At 33.9% G+C, this 25,165-nt stretch overlaps 1 pseudogene; it reads right to left on the bottom strand.

Annotated features, from left to right (window-relative positions):
- Window positions 1-6,804: 6,804 nt before the first annotated feature.
- On the bottom strand, window positions 6,805-7,697 carry LOC109451729 (small ribosomal subunit protein uS2 pseudogene; annotated as a pseudogene).
- Between the last annotated feature and the right edge of the window lie 17,468 nt (window positions 7,698-25,165).

Below are 25,165 nucleotides of genomic sequence, written 5' to 3'. Positions count from 1 at the left end.
ATCTTCTCATTGAGTGCTCACATGGAGAAAGGGGCAAGTACATTCTTTGGGGTCTCTTTTATAAGAGCATGAATACCATGGGTGAGGGCTCCACCCTAATGATCCAATCACCTCAGAGGCCTACTTCCAAACACCATTACAGTGAGGATTAGGTTCAACCTATGAATTTCGGGAAGACACAGACATTCAGTCTGCAGCATAAGGTCATATATCAGCCTTGTACTTTTGTGTTTCTCAGTTCTCTCTTTTCGTCAAACTGTGTGGAATCTTGACCATACATGCATTCTACTGGTCACCTGTCTATAAGTGTTTGTATACTAAAGTCCTTTGGTCTCCTTCCCACCATATAACTTGCAGTTGGAATTTGCTAATCAGCAACTATTGTGAGGCCAGATCCTTCTAGCCTTCCCTTCCATATTGTAGCACGACCCTGAGGTATGATTTTCTGAGTTGTTTACACCAGCATTTAGACTTATTTCACTTTAATCAGTTCAAATTCAATTTAAATTCTATAGTACTTATAATAAAATTAATATCAATTCAGTATATTAGATTAAAATTAATTAATTTACCTACATGTAATATTCCAGATAAGCTACAATATGACTTCTTATTAGTTTTAGATAAAATTGATCTTAACAACAATGGAAGTCTTATTCTAGTCCATTCTGAGCATTGTACATTTGAGTGTTTTTCTTAAAATAGAGCCTATTTTTTAGTTATGTTGGTTACATAGTCCCTTTTTCAAATTATAGGGATTCTTATAAAATTTCCGCAAGAATAGAAAATCTTGGAACTGGTAACAATGTTCCTCCCTGGAATTTATGTTTAGGGACAGAGGGAGCAAGAGAGAATAAGAAGATGAAGAAACTTTATATAATTTATACTTTTTTACAGTGTATTGTTTGAAATTTTACAGTGAAGGTGTACAACCTTTGAAAATTAAAAGTCATAGTAACAATATGGAAATTTTTCAATACTTGATCACCTCATTCATTCATTTATGCATTCATTCAACCCATACCTATTGGGTACTTAAGTTCTTACTCTGATGAAAAAAAGGAAAATAAAACATACTCCCTGTTAACAGTCCAGAGAGCAAACATACAGATGCAGCAATGATTCTAGTGCTAAAATTTGAAAATCAATGCATAGTAGTGGCTAATAATGTGGTCACTGTTGTTATATGGATTTGAATCCCGACTTAATTATACGCGTACAGTAGAGTTCATGAATTTTAAGTGTTGTATTTGATAAATTTTAGTAATCGTGTGTATACATAAACCACTACCACAATTCAAATGTAGAATATGTTATCACACTAATTTTTTTCCTTCTACCCTTTGATTCCCTCCACCAACCCCTGGCCCAAAGCAACCATTTATCTTTTCTATGTCTCTATAGATTTTCTCGAAGTTCATATGAATTGCATTATATAATATGTAGTGTTTTGTATTTGATTTTCCCCACTAAATCATCCATGTTCTCTCGTGTGTTAATACATTATTCCTTTCTGTAGCAGTATATATTCCATAGTGTGGAGGTACCACAATTTCATTCATCAGATGATGGAGGTGTGGGTTGTTTCCTATTTGTGTTTAACTTGAATAGTGAATGAATAGTATATGGACACGAGGTTTTATTTTCTTTAGTTAGATAATGAGTAGAATTTCTGGGTTGATAGTATTTCAGTTACATTATAAAATATTGCCTAACTCTTTTTGAAAGTGGCTGACTGCTTTGCAATCTCACAAGGCATGTTAGAGAGTTCCACTTGCTCCACATCCTCATTAGCACTTGGTGTCATCGGTAGTTTTAACTTTAGCCATGCTATTGAAAATGTATAGTGTTATTATATCATGGACAACTTTTATTTCCATGATGACTAGAGATTTTGAATATCTTTCCATGTGCATATTGTCAATTTGCATGAATTTTTTAAATGTTTAAAACATTTGCTCATTAAAACTTGGGTTGTTTGTCATTGAGTTGTACACAAACAATGCATTGTTTGGATAAACAATGTTTAGACATGATGTATCATCTTTATATATTATAGGATTTAATTTGCTAATTTTAAGATATTTTGTGTTTATGTTCATTAAGGCTAACCATTTATGTTTTTTTGATGGGATGTCTTTGTTTTAGTATCAGAAAATACTGGTTTGATAAAATTAATTGGGAAGTCTTTCTTCCTCCTATATTACCAGAAAGAGTTTGTTTAGCATGACAATTTTTTCTTCCTGACATATCTGATGGAAATCACTTGTCAATTCATCTAGGCCAAGAGTGTTTTTTGGTTGTTGGTTGATTTGTTTTTATGGGAACATTTTAAATTACAATGTTAATATTCTACATAAAGGTAGTTAAGTTTTCTGTTTATTTTTGGATCATTGGGTCATTTGTGTATTTCAAGGAGCTGTTCATTTCTTCTAGGTTATCATATTTATGGGCATAATGTTCATTATATTCTCTTTTTATTTATATCTAGTATATCTAGTGGGTATACAATATTAGTTTCTGGTGTACAGTACAGTGACTCACCATTTATATATCTTACAATGTGATCAGCTCACTAAGTTTAGTAACCATCTGCCACTGTGCAAACTTACCACAGTACTATTGACTATATGGTCCTTCATCTTTTTCACCCATCCTATCACCCCTGCTACCCTCAAACCCAGTTTAATCTCTCTTCCTAAGTGTCTGTTTTTGTTTTGTTTGTTCATTTTTTTTTTTAGAATCTACATATTATTGAAACCATCTGGTATTTATCTATTTGTGTTTCCCTTTCTGACTTATTTCATTTAGCATAATACCGTCTAGGTCCATCCTTGTAGCAAATGGCAAGATTTTATTCTTTGTTTTATTTCTGAGTAATATTTCATTGCATGTATGTAACAGTCTCCTTTATCCATTAATCTATTGATGGACATCTAGGTTGCTTCCATATTTTGGCTATTGTAAATAATGCTACAATGAACGTAGGGGTGCCTATATCGTTTCAAATCACTGTTTTCGTTTTCTTCAGATAAAGAACAAAAAGTGGAATTGCTGGGTCATGTGGCAGACCTATTTTTAGTGTTTTGTGGAATCTCGATACTGCTCTTCATACTGGCTGCACCAAATTACAATCCGACTAACAGACCACAAGGGTTCCATTTCCTCCACATCCTTGCCAACACTTGTTGTTTGTTGTCTTTTTGATAATAGCCATTCAGACAGGTGTGAGGTGGTATCTCATTGTGGTTTTGATTTGCATTTCCCTGATGATTAATGATGTTGAGCATCTTTTCATATATCTGTTGGCCATGTGTATGTCTTTGGAGAAATGTCTCTTCATGTCATTTGCCTGTTTTTTTTTATCAGATCCTTTCTTTCTTTATTATTATTATTATTTTTTGCTATTGAATTTTATGTGCTCCTTATTTACTTTGGATATCAACCTCTTACAGGTTTATCATTTCTGAATAGTATATTCTCCCATTCAGTAGGTTGTCTTTTCATTTTGTTTACGGTTTCCTTTGCTGTGCAGAAGCTTTTTAGTTTGATGACGTTTCATTTGTTTATCTTTGCCTTTGTTTTCCTGGATTAAGGGAACATATCCAAAAAGATAATCACTAAGACTGATGTCAAATAATTTAATATGTATGTTTTCTTCAATGAGGCCAGCATTACCCTGATCCCAAAGCCAGGCAAACACACTACATAAAAAAGAGAGAATTACAGTCCTGATGAATATTATATTCTCTCTTTACCCATTTATTTCTTTATTTTCATTTTTTAAATTTAAATTGTTTTATTTTTATTGTAAAATATACAAAACATAAATATTACCATGTTAACCACTCTTAAGTGTACAGTTCAGTGGTACTAAATACATCACATTGCTGTGCAACCATCACCACCATTCATTTCCAGACTCTTCAGAGTCTTGCAAAACATAAATATACCCATTAGACACTCATTCCCCCTCCCCCTCCCGCCAGCCCCTGGCAACCTCCTTTCTACTCTATGTCTAAAAATTTGACTACCCTAGGTACCTCTTATAAGGTATCATACAGTATTTTTCCTTTTGTGACTGGCTTATTTCACTTAGCATAATGTCCTTATGGTTCATGCCTGTTGTAGTACATGTCAGAAATTCCTCCATTTTTTAAGACTATTACTTTCAGGTGTACAAAACAACATTGTGATCAGACATTTACACACCTCACAAAGTAATAACCCCAATAAGTCTACTACCCCTCTGATATCATACATGGTTATTATAATACCATTGACTATATTTCCTACACTGTACTTTACATCCTGTGAAAATATATATATATATATATATATATATATATATATATATATATTATAGTTAATATACAATATAATTTTATGTTAGTTTCAGGTGTACAGTACAGTGTTAGGCATTTATATAAGAAGTGACCCCCCCAATAAGTCTAATAACCGTCTGACTCCATACATAGTTTCATAACATTATTGACTGTATTTCCCATAGTGTATTTCACATCCCCATGACTACCAATTTGTACTTCCACAATTTCTTTATCCAGTCGTCTATTGATGGGCATTTTGGTTGTTTCCATATCTTGGCAATTGTGAATAGCGCTGCAGTAAGCACAGGGGTTCATATGATTTTTTTGAGTTAGTGTTTTGGAATTCTTTGGATAAATACCCAGGAGTGGAATTGCTGGGTCAAAAGGTAGTTCTATTTTTAAATTTTTTTTTGAGGAACCTCCATACTATTTTCCATAGTGACTGCACTGATTTGCAGTCCCACCAACAGTGCACAGGGGTTCCCTTTTCTCCACATCCTCGCCAGCACTTGTTGTTTTTTGATTTATTGATGATAGCCATTCTGACAGGAGTGAAACCGTATCTCATTGTGGTTTTTATTTGCATTTCTCTGATGATTAGTGACATGGAGCATCTTTACATATGTCTGTTAGCAATCTGTATATCCTCTTTGGCAAAATATTTATTCAGGTCCTCTTCACATTTATTAATTGGATTTTTTTTTTTTTTTTTTTTTTTTTTGTTTTGGTGTTGAGTTGTATGAGTATTTTTTTTAAATAAATTTTGGAGATTAACCCCTTATCAGATGTATCATTAGCAAATATTTTCTCCCATTCAGTAGGATGTCTTTTTGTTTTGTTGACGATTTCCTTTGCTGTGAAAAAATTTTTTAGTTTGATGTAGTCCCATGTGTTTATTTTTTTTATTTTATTTCTCTTTCCCTAGGAGATATATCAGTAAAAATATTACTAAAAGTACTATCAGAGAGTTTACTTCCTATGCTATTTCTAGGAGTTTTATGGTTTCGGGTATTACATTACAGTCTTTAATCCATTTTGAATTTATTTTTGTATATCGCATAAGAAGGTGGTCCAACCTTTCATTTTTTTGCATGTATCTGTCCAGTTTTCCCAGCACCATTTATTGAATACATTGTCTTTACCTCAGTGTAAATTCTTTCTTCCTTTGTCATAGATTGAAAGGCATGGATTTTTTTCAGGGCTCTCTATTCTGTTCCATTGATCTATGGTTCTGTTTTTTTATGCCAGTACCAGGCTGTTTTGATTACTATAGCCTTGAAGTATAATTTGATATCAGGTACCATCATACCTCCATCTTTGTTCTTCTGTCTGAGGATTGCCATGGCTATTTGCCGTCTTTTATGGTTCCATGTAAATTTTCGGAATATTTGTTCTTGTTCTGTGAAAAATGCCATTGGTATTTTGATAGGGGTTCCATTGAATCTATGTATTGCTTTGGGTGGTATGGAAATTTTAACCATATTAATTCTTCGTATCCATAAGCATGGTATATGTTTCCATTTGTTTGTATCTTCTTTAAGTTCTCTCTTCAGTGTTATAATTTTCTGAGTATAGGTCTTTTACTTCATTGATTACATTTATTCTTAAGTATTTTGTTTTTTTGATGCAATTGAAATGGGATTGTTTTCCTAATTTCTCTTTCTGATACTTCATTATTGGTGTATAAAGATGCAACCAATTTCTGAATATTCGTTTTGTATCCTGCTACTTTACTAAATTCATTGATCAATTCTAATAGTTTTTTTGGTGGAATCTTTGGGGTTCTCTATGTAGAATATCATGATATATATATATATATATATATATATATATATATATATATACACACACACACACACACACACATAAACACAGAGGGTGCCAAAAAATATATATATACAAGTGGATACTTTGGTCAACGTTGCTCAAGCAGTAGTTCGCCATAATCAGAAGTGTCTGGACGCTGATGGTAACTACTTTGAGCACCTCTTGTAATTGCAGAAGTTAAACGTGACTTGTATTCATCTTTTGTTACCAGCAAATATTGAGTATTACAATGTTAATACAGTTTTCCTTTCTTAAAATGTGTATACATTTTTTTTGGATATATATATGTTGTTTTTTTTGGATATATATATATATATATATTTCCAAGTATGTGGAGGGTTTTCTAGTTATTTATACTGATCTTTAATTTAATTATGTTTCATACAGAGAACACACTATGGATGATTTCATTCTTTAAAATGTAATAATACATTGGGTCTTAATTGATGGCTCAGCATGTTGTCTATCACAATAACGTACCAGGTCCATATGAAAAGAATTTGTGTTCTGATGTTATTGTGTTTTAAGCTCTGTAAATGCCAAGAAAGTTTAGTTGATAAAAACTTTTTTTAGTTTTCTACGTCTGAATTTTTGCACAGTTCCTTTAAAATGTTTTAAGTTGTTAGATACTATTTGTTTTCCATCAAGCTTATTTCCATTTTTCTTTAGACTTTGTGGAGGAGCAGCTTTGGCCACTCAGTGGTTGTCCTATCCATTCAGTTGCCTGAGCAGTAGGGGCTGCAGACCAGTCTTCAGTGGCGGGCTGAGCACCCTCGTCTTCAGTGGGGAACTGCTGTGTAGACACAGAGGGCACCTGCATTCCTTCACACAAGTCTGCGACCTCAGGCTGAGAAGCAGTGAACTCAGCAGCTGAAGCAGTCCATTCGCCCTGAAATTCCTCCTTAGTCACAACATTTTCAGCAGCAGCCTGCTCTTCCTTTTCAATTTCTTCAGGACCTCTGTAGAAGTAGAGGTCAGGCATGACCTCCCTCGGGTACTGGTGGGAGATGGTGCCACGTATGCACAGAACTTCACCACATTAGACCCATGAAGTGAGCGCCCTTGTTAGTGCAAGAGATAGAAATGTCCACATAGTGCAGAGGAGAGTCCGTGTTACACAGTGCAATGGTTAGCGGGTTAACATAAGATACCTCTGTGAGAGACTCATAGTCAGCCCTGGGATAGGTGACAACCAGGCATCTTGGCTCTGGGAAGGCTGCCTGGGTCTGGTTAGTGAATATCCCGGGAGGGAAGCAGCCAGCAATACGTATGGCTCAAGTGGCGGCAGCAAACTTCAGCATAGCTCGCTGGCCAGTATTCTTGGACGATATGATGCTGACATCAGCTGGGTTTTCAATGGCACGAGCTGCCAGCAGAAGCTTCTCCCAGGTTCTCTTCAGATTTATGATATAGGTGCCATCACTTTTCCATTTGTAGATGTACTGTTCCATTAGGAAGTCAAGGTTGGTGCCAAGGAGGTCTTGCTGCAAGAAATTTGAGGACATCCTCTTTCACTTGCAGGACATCAAGGGCTCCGGACATTGTGAAAGATCCGCTTTAAGTTATGTGGGAACTGAGAACAATGCCGTGTGGGTCCATCTCTGGGTAGCGCAGAAAGGCTTATTAAAATTGGTTTTAAAATTATGTTATTTTTGGCAAAAATTGCATGTATTTAAGGTGTGCAGTATGAATTTTGATGTATATATATGTTGTGAAATACCAAAATCAATACCAAAATCAAACTAATGAACATATCCATCATCTTCCGAAGTTACCGTTGTGTGTGTGTGTGTGTGTGTGTGTTTGGTAAGGACTATTGAGATCTACTCTCTATGAAAGTTTCAAGTATGCAATACACTATTAATATTTATAGTCACCATGCATATATTAAGTCTCCATAGCTTATTCATGTTATAACTAAAATTTTTACCCTTTGATCAATATCTTTCCTTTCCCCCATCCCCTAGCCTCTGGTAACCACCATTCTACTCTCTGTTACTATGAGTTCTACTTTTTTTTTTTCAAGATTCCACATATAAGTGAAATCATGCAATGTTTGTCTTTCTGTGTCTGGTTTAGTTCACTTAACATATTTCTATCAACCACTGAGAGGGATGTTAAAATCTTCATTCTGATTTTGGAATTATTTGTTTATTCCTTTAATTATATCAATTTTTGTTCATGTGTTTTGAAACTCTGTTATTTAAAGGTATACACATTCATGACTATGTTTTCTTACATAATTGATGCTGTATCATTATGAAATATTCCTCATTAACTTTAGTAGTATTTTATATCTTGATATCTGTTATTAACATGGCCATTTAAGCCTTCTTATGCTTATAATCTTTATGGTATATCATTTTCTATTCATTTACTTTCTACCTATTGGTGACATCATGCATCTCTTGTAAACAGCAAGTTAGGTCTCCCTTGTTTAATTCTTTCTTAAAATCTCTGCTTTTTTACTGTAGCTTGTTAACATTAAATGTAATTATTTATATGATTTGTTTCTACAATTTTATTATTTGTTCCCTTATTCTTTGTTTTTCATTCCAACTAACCCTTGCCCCGTTATTTTTTGGTATTATTTTAAACATTTCTAGAATTCTGTTTTAATTTTTCTACTGGCTTTTTAGCTATATGTCTTTGTATTTTTTAGTGGTTATTCTGAGCAGTACAATAAATGTCTTTTACATTTTACTATCCAGGTACAATAAATAGTTTACCACTTCACATAAATAATAGAATCTTTGAAACCCTGTAGGTCCATATATCATTCAACCTTTATGCCAGAGTTGACAAACAATGACACATAGTTCAACTGCCTGTTTTGTAAATAAAGTTTTATTGGAACACAGCCATAACTGTACACTTATGTATTATCTATGGCTGCTTTTATGCTACTGCGGCAGAGTTGAGTAGTGGGCACAGAGCCCTTATGACTTTCAAAACAAAACGTTTGCTATTTGACCTTTTCTGGTTGTTATATGTGTTGTATTTTTATGCATTATGAACCCCACAAAATCATTTCATAATGTTTGGTTTAATCAGTTATGTGTATAATGTCAAAATTAAGAAAAAATAAGTAGTCATTTGTATATTCTCAGATATTTATAATTTTCAATGCTGTTCATTCCTTACTGAGCACGTGTTTCCATGTGGCATTACTCCACTTCAGCCTGTGGAAATTTCTTTAGCATTCCTTATAATATATGTCTGCTAGTAACAAATTCTCTTATTTATTTATTCATTTCCTTATTTATTTGGTTAATCTGATGCTGTCTTTATTGTGATGTGACTCTTGAAGGATATTTTATAGACTATCCTGTGTATAGATTCTAGGTGAACAATTATATTTGTTTGTTTGCTTGTGTATGTGTTTGTTCTAGCACTTAAGTAGTGCTATTTTCCTCTCTTCTGCATCCATAGTGTCTGATGAAAAAGTCAGTTGTTAATTAAATTGTTACCCTGTAGGTAATAGGTTGTTTTTCTCTTCCCTCATTCAAGATTTTCTCTTTTTTCTAGCTTCTAACAGTTTGATTGCTGTTCTTTCCACACGTTCTGTTTATAATTTTCTACCCTTAATCAAGTTTGGGAAATTTTTGGACATTATTCCTTCAGACTTTTTTCTATCTTGTTTTTTCATTTCTCTTCTTCCAGGATTCCAATTACATATGGGGCAGATTGTGTAGTATTACCTAACATGTCTTTGAGACTCTGTTCATTTATTTTCAGTCTTTTTATATATACTTTTTGCATAATTGGATAATTTCTATTGATTTATTTTTCCAAGTTCACTTAGACTTTCCTGTGTCATTTCCATTTGTCTGGTAAATCCATCAATTTTTTTATTTTTAGTTTCAGATTTTTTTAAGTTCTGAATTTCCATTTTAGTTTATTGTATCTACTTTTTGTGATGGCATTTCCCATATTTTCAACCATTATAAGCGTATTTTGCTTTATTTCATTGAGGGTTGTTATAATTGCCGCTTTTAAATTCTTGTTTGCTACTTCCAAAATCTGGGTTACTTCAGAGTTGGTCTTTGTTTAATATGATTTCTCTTTGTTTCATTTCCCTAGTTCCCTACTACTTCTGCTTAAGTTTGTACCTTAAATGTACAGATTTTAATTTTTAAGCATTTTGGATTCTATTAATTTTTCTCAAATAAGTGATGTTTCTTTACTTTTAACATGTAATTTCCGTAGTTGGACTTAAATTGCAAACTCCACTTTTTGAGTTCAGATCTTTTGTCTTTAGATGAGCTGATGTTAGTCTTCTCTGTGCATGCATGTGTCAAGGGTTAGGCAGAACTGTGGGCAAAGAGAATTAGCACTTTGCCTTCCTGGTTTCCTCACACTGTTCTTCATCAGCAATTTCCCCAACTTCAGTTTTCAGACTCTCCAGACTAGAAATGCCCAATACCTTGCCACCTTATACACTAAATGACTGCACTTGACAGCAGGCTAAGTCCATTAAAATTAACTTTTAATTCATGCAACCCCTCCTTTAAGCATGTACTCACCACCAGATTTGGATAGCTTCTGTTCACTTTTCATTGCCTATATGTATGTACTTTTGGTGTAATGTCCAGGTTTTTGTTTGTTTTCTGCAGAGATACCATTCTGGTAAGGCCTTATTCTGTTATTACTAATGAGAGCCTCAAGTTTCAATACATTTGTTTTTTGAATTTATAGTTGTTTCAAAGATGATGTTTTCTATAATTTTTTTATGACAGTTTCTTATCTCTGTAATTTCAATTGACTTCTTACATAGAATTTGCCAATCCTGGATGTATTACAATAATTTGTTTCATATTTCCTCCTCTTTTAATATTTTTGGAATTTTTTTGTGTTCTACAATAAAAATACATATTAATTTTACAAAACTTAGACTTACAAAACTTAAAACTTACAACGTGGCAAATATGTATTTCAAAGATACATTATGCTGATGTTTGTGAGACTATCGATTTAAATTCACACCAGGCTTGTTATAATTAGAAAAATGAAAACAAAAATGGAATTTATTCCTTCACCACTAGGCTTGATTTATCACATCTTTTCTGTACCCCATCAGTTGAATATAATTGTTGCATTTAGGTAAATTTTTAAATAAATATTTCTAGCATTATGAATTACATGTGTCCTGTGGTAAGTGCTCTCATTAGTAGGTATCATCCTGAGTGATGGAGGCGACATGGAATCTCAGTGTGGGGAGGCTCAGCATCATTTAAACACACACATTTATTTCCTTGAAATGTGTTAAGAACCGATAAACAGTTCCCTGCACAAATATCTCTTTTACTTTTTAGTACTTATAAAAAGCTAGTGGATCATTTGAGTAATCCCCAGAGTGAGTTTAAACAGTTATTTCAGAAACAGAGGAAAGAAACATCAGTGCAGCAGAGATTTATTTTTAACACTCTGACTTCCAAGTCAGAATCAATTTTTCTTTTGTACATAATGGTGATAGGAAGGTGAAGGCTAGGATTCAGGATCTATGATTTTATCTTATTATAGTTTATGAAATATGACTATTTTAAAGAGAAAGGAAACTTCTGCCAGGGATAGAATTGATTTCGATCTAGAGAGTATTTTAGTGTTGTATAGGATATCATATAGATATTATAACTTAGTGAATATTCTTTCAGTTTCCTCACCTGCACAGTTAAGATTACGTACCTCCTAGGGTTTTGTGCAATTATCAAATTTTTAAAAAGTCATAATTGTCAAGTAACTTTTGAATTCTGATAATTGTGAACTTTTGATCATGGATGCTGAGATGGTCAAACTTTATCACAGCAACATGTGACCGTCTTAGATCATTGTAAACCTTTTTAGCTTGAAACTGAATTCCATAATAACTATCATTTAAAATGGAAAATATTTGGGAAAATTCAAAGAAGCTAATACCCTCAGATAAGCAAGAAAAGTTATTTTAGGGAGAACAGAAAACGGTGAAGATTATCAGAAAAAAAGTCCTGCTTTGCTGGAAATAGGCCATTATCTTAAATCTCCTTGTTTATTTTATTAATCTCATACTGAATATTTTGAGGCCTTGGAAAATTTAGCACTTTTGAAGGATACTATTGTTTCTGATTTATGGGCAGTTATTGACATGGTTACATATCAGCTGAGGGTTAGAGCTCAACCAAAAATTCAGTTGTTGACTAGATTTAAATAATTAACTGGAAAATAAGGAGGAACTTTAAAGTTCTTTGAGGAAAGCTCTATGTTTTACAAATCCATGGAGAGGAGAAATCAAATATCCAAGTTTACTTAGTTAGTTGAGAGCAAGTGACTACAATTCCAGCATTTTGAATTTCATGACATTATACATTCAGTTATTTTATACCACCCAGACATGGTTTTAAAAGCAATCAAGTCCTCTATTTCTCCCTGCCACCATAACATGTACCTCCTTATGCCCCACTACATCACATTTTTTTGGCACTTACAGATTTGTAACTATAAAGATTAGGTTGTGTGGCTGATTGATTCTTTCAAAATTTTAACAGATTTATTTAACAGATTTATTTAGGTATAATTTGTATACAGTCAAGTGTGCATACTTAAGTAGTACAGTTTAATAAGTTGTAACAAATACAGGTCTAACAGTTGAGTTCGCGAACTCATCCTAGAAAAAGTGCTACATACCTCATTGCTGACTATCACTACAGTCACCTTAGAAGTCCTCCCCTTGGGAAGCTATGCACCGACGCCAGCACCTAGTCCACCCTTCAAAGCAATTTTAGAACTCTTTTTCTGGAATGGCCATCAGAGCTGTCGTCATATTACCCTTGATGTCCTGAATGTCATCAAAATGTCTTCCTTTCAATATTAACTTTATCTTAGGGTAAAGAAAGGCATCATTGGGCACTAGATCAGGTAATTAGGGAGGGTATTCCAATACAGCTATTTGTTTCCTGACTAAAAACCCCCTCACAGACAGTGCTGTGTGAGCTGGTGCTTTGTCCTAATGCAAGAGCCATGAAGTGTTGGCAAAACGTTCAGGTCGTTTTCGTCTAACTTTTTCACGCAGCCTTTTCAGCACTCCCAAATGGTAAACTTGGTTAACTGTTTGTCCAGTTCGTACGAATTCATAATGAATAATCCCTCTGATATAAAAAATGATTAACAACATCGTTTTGACTCTTGATTTGGACTGATGGAAATTTTTTTTCTTGTGGAGAATTGACTGACTTCCATTGTGCACTTCGACAATTTATTTCAGAGTCGTATTGGTGCACCCATGTTTCATAACCAGTTATAATGTGGGCCAAAACATCATCTTGCCTCTCCAAAAGGTCTTGGCAAACTTTGAGTCTCCTTTGCTTTTGTTCATCGGTGAGGTCCTTCGGGACCATTTTTGCACACACCTTTCTCATGCTAAGATTTTCAGTTAAGATTTTCCTTGGTCTGCTATGCTTCTCACAGTCAGCTGATGACTTTGATGCATAATTCGATATACATTTTTGCAATATTTTTGTCAGTTCTGCTCTTTCCTGGCTGCCCTGATCTCTCTTCATCAGTGACGTGTTCTCTCCCCTCAGAAAAGCATTTAATCCATTTGCATACTGCCATTTTCTTCATGGCATTATCTGCATAAACTAACATATCCCTGATTTCACTTCCAATCTTGCCAAATTTAACAAGAAATTTTATGTTCATAGCTCTAATTCAAGCTCAGACATTCTTGCGATGGCACACAAAACACACAATAATGAATGCTACTGAGCAAGACACCACCACATTTCAACACAAACACAGCTGTGAGACACTGATAACCAAGGTTATGAAACTGTACCAAGCTGTTTGTACAGTGCTGTCAATGTAAGTGCACAGTGGCAAGTTTGCGAATGTAATTGCCAGAGTGCATATTTTTAAAGACCAAAATTTTTATTACATGGGGTTTTCTTTTTTTCCTTCTATATATTTCATTGATTTCCACTCTGGTTTATTATTATTTCAATTCTTCTACAGAGTTTGGATTTAATTTGCACTGTTTTTGTTTGTTTCTTAAAGTAAAAAGTGAGGATGTTATTTAGCACCTTGCTTCATTGTCAGTATAGGCATATGTTAAAAAAGAAAAATGCCCTTTAGTCATTTCTTTAGCTGCATCTCACATATCTTAATGTTTGTTTGGGTTTTCTTACAGTTAAAAATATTTTAAATTATATTTCTGATTCCTTATTTGTTGCATAGGTTAAATATATAATGTTTAGGAATTTTCGAGAGATCTTTCTGTAATTTACTTTTAATTGAATTGTATTGTCGGCAGAGAACATACTGGGTATGATTTGAATCCTTTCAAATTTGATGATACTCTTCTATGGCTCAGAATAGCTACTATTTCGGTGCCTCTTCTATGTTCATTTGAAAATAATACATAGTATTCTGTCATGAGATGATATTTTCTACAAATGTCAATTCGACTAATATGGTTATTGTGTTTGTCAAGACTTTTATATTTCTGATTTCCTGTCTACTTGTTCTATAAAATAGGGAGGAGTGTTGAAATCTCTGTATATAATTGCGGATTTGTCTCCTTGCGATGAAAAAACATTTTGTATCACTTCTTTTGACGCTCTGCTGAAAGTTGCATAGATGGTTAGGATTATTATGTATTCTTGCTGAATTGGCTTGTATATCATTAAGATGTGGCCCTTTGTATACCTAGCAATATTCTTTGCTATGAAATTTATTTTGTGTGATATTAATATAGGTGTCTCAGCTTTCTTATGATTAGTTTTAGCTTGTATCATTTCCATTCTTTTACTTTGATTCTATTTGTATTTTTTTGTATGTAAAATAGATTTCTTTTTTGCAAAAATATAATTAGGTCTTGTTATTTTATCCAATTTGATAAATTGGACATCTTTTCCTTTTTAATTGGCTGTTTAGACCATTTATATTTAATGTGATTATTGACAGTATTGGGTTAAATGTAACTCTTGGGTTTATTTTCTATTTCTCATTTTGCCCAAAAAATAATTTTGTTTCTTGTTTTGCCACATTTTCTTCCCTATTTTTAATAATTTGATTATTTTTTATGATTTAATTGTTAGCATTTTTCTATTTACTAATTATTTCTCACGTTATTTTAGTGCTTGCTTTGTGGTTTATAGTACACATCTTTAAATTATAACAGTTGCTTTCAAGTAATATTATGTTTCCTGTGTAGTATAAGAAACTTAGAGCACTATCCTTCTATTTTCCTCTTCCCAGTCTTTGTGCTGTCATTATCATACATTTTTATATGTATGATAAACCCATAATGTATTATTTTTGTTTTGAATAATTATATTTTAAATATATTTAAATAATAAGAAATACTTATTTTAGATTTACCCACATAGTGACCATTTCCAATGTTACCAGATTTGTTTTTGCATAGATTATGAGTTTCTTCTAGCAATATTTTCCTTTTACCTGAAATAGTTCCTTTAAAAACTCTTTTGGTAAAGGCCTACCAGTGTCAATTTATAAAGCTGTTTATGTCTTAGATGTCTTTATATCACTTTCATTTTTGAAAAAAATATTTTCACTGGTTATAGAATTACAGAATTACAGCGTTGTCTTTGAGTATTTTAAAAATACTGCTCCACTGCCTTTTTGTTAGCATTGTTTCTAACAATCAACAACAGAAAAATTGCTGTCATTCTTCTCTTAGTTCCTAACTTGTAATGTGCCTTTTATTTTCTGGCTGGTTTTACATTTTTCTGTTTATCACTGATTATGATGGTCTTCTCTTTAATTGTTTTCAAGTGTTTTGTGTTGACTTTTGTTGATTTTTTTTTTTTTTTTGGTTTATAGTATTCATCACTTTTTTAAAAAGCTTGGTTATTATTTTTTCTAATATTTTGTTTTATTAAGCCTTTCTCTCCTTTGACAATTTCATAGTCATGTGTATTAACTTGTTTTGTCTCAAAGCTCAGTGGTATACTTATTTTGTAGATTTTTTTTCAGTCTTTTATTTTTCTGTTTCACTTTAGATAGTCTCTCTTGAGATGTCTTCAAGTATATTAATCTTCTGCTCTATTCTGCATTTAATCCCAGTATATTTTTCATCTTGTTATAGTTGTTATCAATAAAATTTTGTTTAGTTGTTTTAGAAAATACTTTTATGTCTCTAACATTATCTTTGTATTATCTTTGTTTAGTTTCTTGAAAACATTGGCTACTAATTTTATCACCTGTGTCTGTACTGGTTCAGGTTTGACTGGTTAATTTTTCTCGTCATTATGTGTTCTATTTGTTGCTTCTTTGAATGCCTGATAAATTTTTGATTTGTTCCCAAACATGGGGATTTTTATATACATGTAAATATTCATATATTCATATAAATTCATATAAATATTCTTGATCTTTGTTCCAGAGTGCAATTAAATTACTTCTAAAGAATTTGACCCTTTTTTGTTATTAATTTTAATCTTTGTTTTGTATTACTAGAGTAGCCTTTTGTCAGTGGCTAATTTTGCCTTACTCCTGGTATAAAAATCCTACTTAGTACTCTGCTTAACATCCCATGATTTATGATTATGTAAGCTAGTCAGCCCAGTGAGAACATGAACTGTTACTTGCCCTGTGTGAGTTTGGGTTATTATTTCCTTTAATCTTTTCCATGCCTTCATTACTTTTCTTACTTTAATGTAGTGATCAATACACAGCTTCATATTCAAAGAAGACACTGTACATCTGTTGAGTGCTCTCTCTGTGCAGACTCTCTCCTTTCCAGTACTATTCCCTTGCCAACTTTAGTCAGGTTGGCCTCTCCAGAATCGTATGTCCATTTTCTCATGTTTGCAAGATTTATAGACTCTTCTTGAAGTTTCCAACCTTGAACCACAGCCTGGAAACTCCCAGATGTTATAAGGGGGACATATCATGGGGCTCACTTTGTTAGTTTTCCTAGTGTCAGGGATCACTAATTATTTTTTGCCTGATGTCCAATGCCTGTTGTTTTGTGTATTTTGTCCAATTTTATTTATTTTAGATGAGAAGGTCGACGTAGTTCCTTTTACTCTGTCTTGGCCAAGAATGGAAGTCTTTGATTAAAAAAATAAATAAGTAAATAATGTTCTATATTCTGGAATGTGATTGACACTTTATATTTCTCTAATAGCACTCATCAAGTTGTTTCATTGGATCTATTTTATTGTCATCTTTTACTCCAACAAGAATGTGTGAAGTAGAATTCAGGGGCCATTTTTCATATATTACCTGCATCTATCAAACTGTCTGAACCAAGGAAGGCAATATGAATAAATAAATATGATTAATTTGTATATTTGTAATTAGAAAGAAGGACAAAACAATGATTCCAAGTTAATATTTTTGAGTGGTACAGTAAATTTTAGGGGTGATGGTCTTTTGGTGAGGATAAGTTGTGAGCTGGAATGAGGTTTTACATTGATAAAATCTGACTCCATATCTGCATATGTGTTTGAGGTAGAGCCTAGATTTGTAAAAGTGAGATAAAGAGATAGCTAAATGCTATGGTAAAAGTTAGGTTTTTGAGTATTCACAGTGAGAGAGAGTAAGATGAAAACAAAACCTGGAAACAAAGAGGAAGTAGGTATGAGGAAAATATCCTCAAGAATCTCACATAATTTATGTGCTTACCTAGAAACTCAAGGAGTATAGACTCATGGGTGAAATGATTGATAACTTTCTAGTATCTAATGTTTTATGTGTTTTCTGTACAAATTAAGCTAGTTTACATTAAAATGAACATGAAATTGTTTATTATACTTGAAACATTTGTTAGTATATTGGAGTGTGGGAAGAAGAATTGTATCCACCATGCGTTACAATGGTTGATAAGAGGAGATGACCCCTGTAGCTGCTGGGGTGACATTGAGAAATAAATGTATAGATGAGAATATAGCAACAGGTTGGGAGACATGGATCAAATGTAAGCTATCTCAAGAACCCCAAGATGGCTGAGAGTTTTAAAGTACCCACATATGCATTGCACATTCAATTATAATAACAGCAATGGTAGTCATTTTCATTGCATCATGATAAAAATGTAATTAAAGAAATAATTTAGTGACCATTTACTAAGGCAATCCAGCTTAAGTGTTTGAAACATTATTATTACAAAATAGTTTCCTTAGAATGTAATGCATTTCTTTTTTTTTTTTTTAGTTAAAGTTTATTGGGGTGACAATTGTTAGTAAGTCACATAGATTTCAGGTATGCAATTCTGTATTACATCATTTATAAATCCCATTGTGTGTTCACCACCCAGAGTCAGTTCTCCTTGCATCACCATATATTTGATCCCCTTTACCCTCATCAATCACCCCCCTCCACCATTACCTTTTCTGTGTTTCATTTTAGGTAGTCTCTCTGATATGTCGTCAATTATATTAACCTTTCTTTCACTAATAAGACACTTATGTAATATTTCTGGAATTCCTTTACTGAAAAAATTTTTGGTATAATTTTGATCCACAGAAGGAAAACAAGCTTAACCATAAATTACACTGACTGTATCACTCATGACTTAATCATTCATGTTCTTCAGTAATCTTTAACTGATTTTTTGCATTTCTAGTTCAAACCTACCCTTAACGGGTACAAGTTTGGGACCATTAATATTCAGAAAGCAAGCATCAAAGAGAAATTATTTTAAAAATTATTTTACAGGAAAAGAGGTGACATTTGTCAATGCTTTATCCTTCTTTTTTACTGCATAAGCTCCCCTCCTGGAATTTAGAAGTGAACATATTCTCTTTTATTCAAGGGCCTATCACAAGGTGTGAACAAAACATGAATGAAACACCATTGAAGGTGTGTGTTTTGTCTTTTAAAAAAGTCACATGTACTGTTCAGTTTATTGTATAGGAAGTTAGTATATATTTGAACATGCATAACAATGATTAAACTACTTTTCAAATTATGACTATTGTTTTTCATATCTTTGTGTAACTGAATCTGTAGGCTGGCAATAGGGTCTTGTTTTCCTGTTTTCTATGTATATCAACTAAGCAAGAGTTTATCAACTGTCAGGTGTCCTGTGCTATGAGGGTTGTGGGGAGCGAGGAGGGTGGTGCAGGGTTAAGAAAAGACAGTAGCCATAAATAGAGTTTAAGCAGACCAAGGGAACCCCAGTCTCAAGGACTGGCCCCCAAAGCCGGCCTATGCATTAGCTTTTATTAGTTAGGTGGGGAAGTAAAGGAGATAAAGCTTGTCAATCTCAAGATCTGTGAATCCCACACATCATAATAGGAAACTGAGTCAAGCCAATCACCCTTGCCTGCAGGCAGCAGAACAGTAAGTCTCAGGATGTTTGTACTTCCCCAAGGGACAAAACCTATATGCATATGAATAGATAGCAAGCACATCATTGAATCACTTCCCTTGCAGGTTTTGGGAAGGAATGCGGCCACAGAGGCAAAGGCTTTACTTAGCTTGGGGAAGGTGGGGGGCTGTTCCCACCTCTATGAACCCTGTGGGTTCTCCTCTTGGTCCCGCTCGACTGTGCTTGGCTTGAGTTGAGTTGTGTCCCCCCCCCCCCCCCCCCGTGGGGAATCTTACTCGTCATTGGCTGACCAGCCATCTTTCTGGGACCAAAAAGGGAGACATAAGGTGCAAACAGAAAGGTAAAGCAAAGTCCCTGAAAGGATCCATTTCACAGACTCTCCTTTCTTTGGGGGCAGGTACAAGGAGACAGACGGGTAGGCTGCTGCATGGCCACAATCAACTTTATACATATAAAGTTTTTAATAGTTCAAATATTAAATTATCGAATAATCATGTATAATTTTCTGAATACCTGTATTTACTAACTACTCCTCTTAAGATCTCTGATATGGGGGTTGAAACACATTTGTCTTGTGAATTCAAATGTTTCTTTGCAGATTGCTATATATTCCTTGCTGAGCATAATCCAGGTTTTAGAACATAGATTTCCAAAGTGAAAAATTTGAATGTAGGAGGGAGGAGAGTGTGTGTGTCCTATTACATTTTTCAGTTCTTAGGAATTTTTATTGTGATTTTTAAATGAGTACCACATAATTTTATAGGTGTGCATGGTGGTCTTTTAAAAAAACATCTTTTATTATAAAAATAAGTGTTTTCTTTAAACTTTACATCCACTTTGAAGGAATAACCTATATTCTAGAGTTATAAAACAATAACATTTATAATCTGTTCAATAAGTTCAAGAAAATATTCTAAGGGGGGCTGTCCTGCTTTCAGTTTATTTCTAAGGCAATTTGTGTTATAGGCCCACTTGAAAGATTTGGGTGGGATTTCTGAGGTGCCTTGATGCCTGAAATGTGAGGTTTAAAAACCACAGCCTGACAGACATTGTGCAGAAAAGTTGAGGATTCTTACCTAACCTAGTGGCAAATTTTCTCTAATCAAGATTGGCATTAAAAAGTTATAGAAAATCATATTTCTCCTAGGAGGGTCACCTTTTTATAACATTCCACTTTTCCTTTTAAGTTTAACATATTTTTTTGTATACAGTCATTCTTATAGGTATGCAAATTGGGTATGAAAACGTACAGAAGTGAGAAATAAGGGAGATATGGATTGCTATTAGGCAATCAGGGATGTTTTCATTTCCATAGTATTTTCTCTTTCTGTTCAGTGTTTCGTAGACATTGAATTATGTCATTGAATTATGCTTTTGTTTCTCAATTTGAATAGGTCCTTCATAGTGGTAAAGAGAATTTTCACAACTGCCATATTTTTCAGTAACTCATAATAATTATACTTTGGCATCCCTTGAGTCACATAATTTGATTATGTTTTATCCACACTTTGAATTAATTTTCACTATTTATCTATATGCAGATATAGCAACAATTTGGCACAGATATCCCAAAGCATATTTTTTTCTCATTAGTAAAGTTACATAGTCAAAGAAACAAGAGATATAAACTGGGAACTATGTTCCAAATAATGATCTAAACTCTCCACTCTTAAAAAAAATAAAAAACGTAAGATATCTTACTCCCTGGCTTGCTAGCAAACTCACTAACAGCACAGCTGTCAGCTCTTGATTTACTTCAAAAGAGACATATAATGTCAAAAAAAAAAGAAACACAGAAAATACACTATACATATCAGAAATTTCCTTGTAGAATATATATGCCTAGAATGTTAAATAATTTCAACAGTATTGTATTTTCAGAATTAATAAAGAGTAGTATTTTGATTTTATACTACCTGATTTTAATTGAGAATTGCACGAATTTGAACATGTTGGAAAATACTGTTATTAAAGTTGAACACATTAGTTATTTTCTGACAACATGGAGTTCATTCATATTTACTAGACAGTTAAAACCTACCAGTGCCCCTTTAAAGTGGTTGGCAGGTACATATAGGATGTTCTGTTTGCGGACCACAGAAACTATAGAATATTATAAAAGAGAAGGAAATATATGAGACTCATGCCAAGAAGGACTTATTTTTTTTTTAAGGGAGAAGGATTGTCACTGTGTCCTTTGTTGTAATGGATGAGACAAGATGGATGGAGAATAAAGAATGATAACTATTCTGAAGATTCTTGGCACTTCGTGTGATTGATTCCATAGGCAACCCAGAGTATGTTGTTTAAAACAAGATTATAAATATCTTTCGGCTTGACTTTCTATATTCTAGAAAAGATGTTCAAAAAAAATCCTATGACTATATGTAATTTCCAAAAATATGTGAACATAGCTATTTTAAAAAATATATTTATGCATGCAAAATATTTATTATGTTGGATTTGCCTTTCTTCACAGAGTCATAGCCTTGACTCACACAATGACAACAGCAGACAGTAGAAAAAAAATAGAAGTAAATACGACAAAATATTCTGGTTATCTATCACTGCATAAGAAACCACCCAAAAATTAGTTGTTTAAAACAACAATATATTATCACTAACAGTTCTGTGGATCAACTAGGCTCACCTAGGTGGTTCTAACTGTCGTAGCTTATTCAGTTGCACTTAATAGTGGCTGGGTAGAACTTCTAGAATGGAGGTGAGAGATGCTCAGAGAGCACTCTTACTTGAATAGACATCTACTAAGCTGGTAACAAGTAACAAAGTCAATCGCTCAGTTTCTGGAGATGCATTAAAGGACTGACAACAAATTGAGAAGAACATATTAAACAAAATCCATGGAGACAGGATAAGAACAGTGGGATGCCCTGGCATTTGAGTTAGTGACTACAATTATATCCCCACTGCAATTATATGCTGCCTTGCAGAATTGCTGTTCCAGTAAGTTCAGTGGCCAAGTGGAAGTTCTAATCTCCCTCAGCCTCCTGGAATGCAAGACCTATTTAGAGTGATTTCAGTAGCCAACAAACATTATCAGATGCCATTTTCACATCTCTATGGAAAGTTTTTATCATGTGGCTGTCAATGGCTGTGTGGCTTCCAGTTCTCCACCTGCAACTGTTGCTAGGTGGAATGGATCTGGGCCAGGAATCAAATAAAATGTGTTCAGGAGAGCTACTCCAGAGGGCTTGGTAGGCAAGTGGTAATTCCATTACCTTCAGCTTTCTAGGATTAAAGAACTATTCAGCAGCTGGTCAACACTGGCAGATCTCACCCTCTGTGACTCTGGGCTGTAGAATCTCAATACGGGGTGGTGGCAGCAATCAGAGAGCAACACTGGTTTCCCTTTTACACACACACACACACACACACACACACACACACACACACACACACACCCCTCCCTCTACCTGCCTCTTGTTCCATAGAGTAAATCCTAGTGGGGAAGCTGGTGAAAAATCACGGTGTCTCTACCCAGCACCTGCTCCATAGCACACATACACCCAGGTAAGGGTTAAAACTTGCCTCAAAGACTGGCAATACCCTGTCCCTCCCAAGGAGCAGAGATTCAACTTGAAACAATTTGTGCTTGGGGATACTCTTTAAAACAATAGAGCAATCACCTGGCATTTAGTGGGGACTAATAGCGCAGTGGGATATCCAGCCAGGGGCTTAATGTGGAAATTAAGGAAAGTGAAACTCAAAAAGACCACAGCTAAAAACTGAGTCATCCTTGATTGTTAGGAAAATAGTATGCATCCTGAAGTGTGGGCCTCTGAGGAAAATACCAAGTTTACACATTATCAGAGAAATAGACTTTATTGAACAAGTCCAAACAAATCAATAAAGAAATATACAAGCAAACACCAACTAGAAGAAGCCTGTGGGGGTTAGTATTGAGAGTTGCTACACTGTATTGATAGTGGACACTATATCTGAAGTGTTCACTATCAATAAAAAGTATGAAACATTCACAGAAACGTGAAAATGTGACCCATACAGAGAATGAAAAATAGGCAACGGAAGTTACCTTTGAGGGCGCCTAGATGTTGGACTTAGCAGATACTGACTTCAAAAGATTACAAATATGGTCAAAGAACAAAAGGAAATCATGTTACAAAAATTAAAAGAAGGTATGATGACAGTGTCTTATCAGTTTAATAATATTAATAAAAGAAGTCATTTTGAGAATCAAAAATAAATTCTTGTGTTGAAAAGAACAATAACCAAAATGATTTTTTTCTTTTGAGGGGATTAACAGTAGATTTGAGCTGACAGAAGAATTATCAGTGAAATTGAAGATAGATTGATAGACATTATGCAGTCTAAACAAAGAGGAAAAGTACAAAATAAATTAACAGCTCAGGAAAACATGGACACATTTTTAAGTAAGCACACCAACATACTATTAATGGGAGTACCAGAGGAAAAGAGCCAAAAAAAAAAGGACTACAGAAAAGTGTGCAAATAACTATTTAAAACCTTCCAAATTTGATGAAAAACACTGAAATATGTATTCAGGGAACTATATAAAATTCAAGTAGAATAAACACAAGATTCACAACTAGAAACATCATATTCAGAATGTTAAAAGAAAAAGATAGAAACAAAATCTTTCAAGCAGCAAAAAAACCCACAAAAAAGACAAAAAAACATTACATACGAGGGCAACACAATAAAATTTCTAGGAAACTTATAAAAATAATGGAGCCCAAATGTTAGCGGAATGACATAACCAAAAACGGACAGAAAAACAATCTTTCACCCAAAGCTTTTATATCCAGTAAAACTCTTTCAAAAGTAAATAATTGAACTATAAACATAAACTGAGAGCATCTTAACAGATGCTCCTCACAGAAAGTACTAAAGGAAATTCTTTATGTTGAACCTAAGTGATGTAGGAATATTTCTGTGCATGCCAGGATTGTGTCTTGTGAAACCGAAAAATGAAAGCACGGACCAAGGAGAGGCGAAGAGTTGTAATAGAGGATATTTTATTTAAAGTGAAGGATTAAAGCTCCTGAGTGGGCGGGGATTCCCGAATGGGATTGTCAGTGACTGGGGCAAAAGCTCTTTCTTTTATACCTTCCCTTGCCTGTTTGGGGAAGGGGAACTGCTCCTTCTGATGGAATTTGGCTATCAGATTTGTCCTGTTTGCCCATCCTAAAGAGACTAACGAACCCATTCCTGTCTATCAGATCTATTCCGTTTGTCTAGCAAAAGGAATTTTGCAAGATAATTTATTGATCTCAAGGTGCTGTTACATTTTGTCCTGGTGTGAAGGAGTTATTTCAGAACCTGAAGTTTCAGGATATGGCTCTTAGTTTATTTTACCAGGGACCTTCCTGTCTTCCTAAAAACATGCTAACTAACCTGTCTCATAAGGAATTCCAGACATTAATTTGAATCCACACAATAAAATAAAGAGTTGTGATGTTGGTAATTATGCAGGTAAATGTAAAATACAGCGTATATGTATATTGATTTTCTTAACATTTTAAAAATTTTATAAACAATATATAATAATTGTGTTGGCCAATATAACATATAGAAATGTGATATGTTTGACCACAGTGACAAAGGAGGCAGGTGAAAACAGAACTGTGTTCCTACCTGGAGTAAGGTATTGACAGCAGATGGTAACTTGAATCTACTGGAAGAAATGGAGAGAACCAGAAATAGTAAATAAGAAAGTTAATATAGGAAACTG

This window comes from Rhinolophus sinicus, chromosome 18 (assembly GCF_057876585.1).
Source record: "Rhinolophus sinicus isolate RSI-liver-muscle chromosome 18, RSI-T2T, whole genome shotgun sequence".
NCBI classification, from domain to species: Eukaryota; Metazoa; Chordata; class Mammalia; order Chiroptera; family Rhinolophidae; genus Rhinolophus; species Rhinolophus sinicus.
The sequence above is the reverse complement of the archived record's forward strand: the minus strand, read 5'-3'. Positions and strand labels throughout refer to the sequence as shown.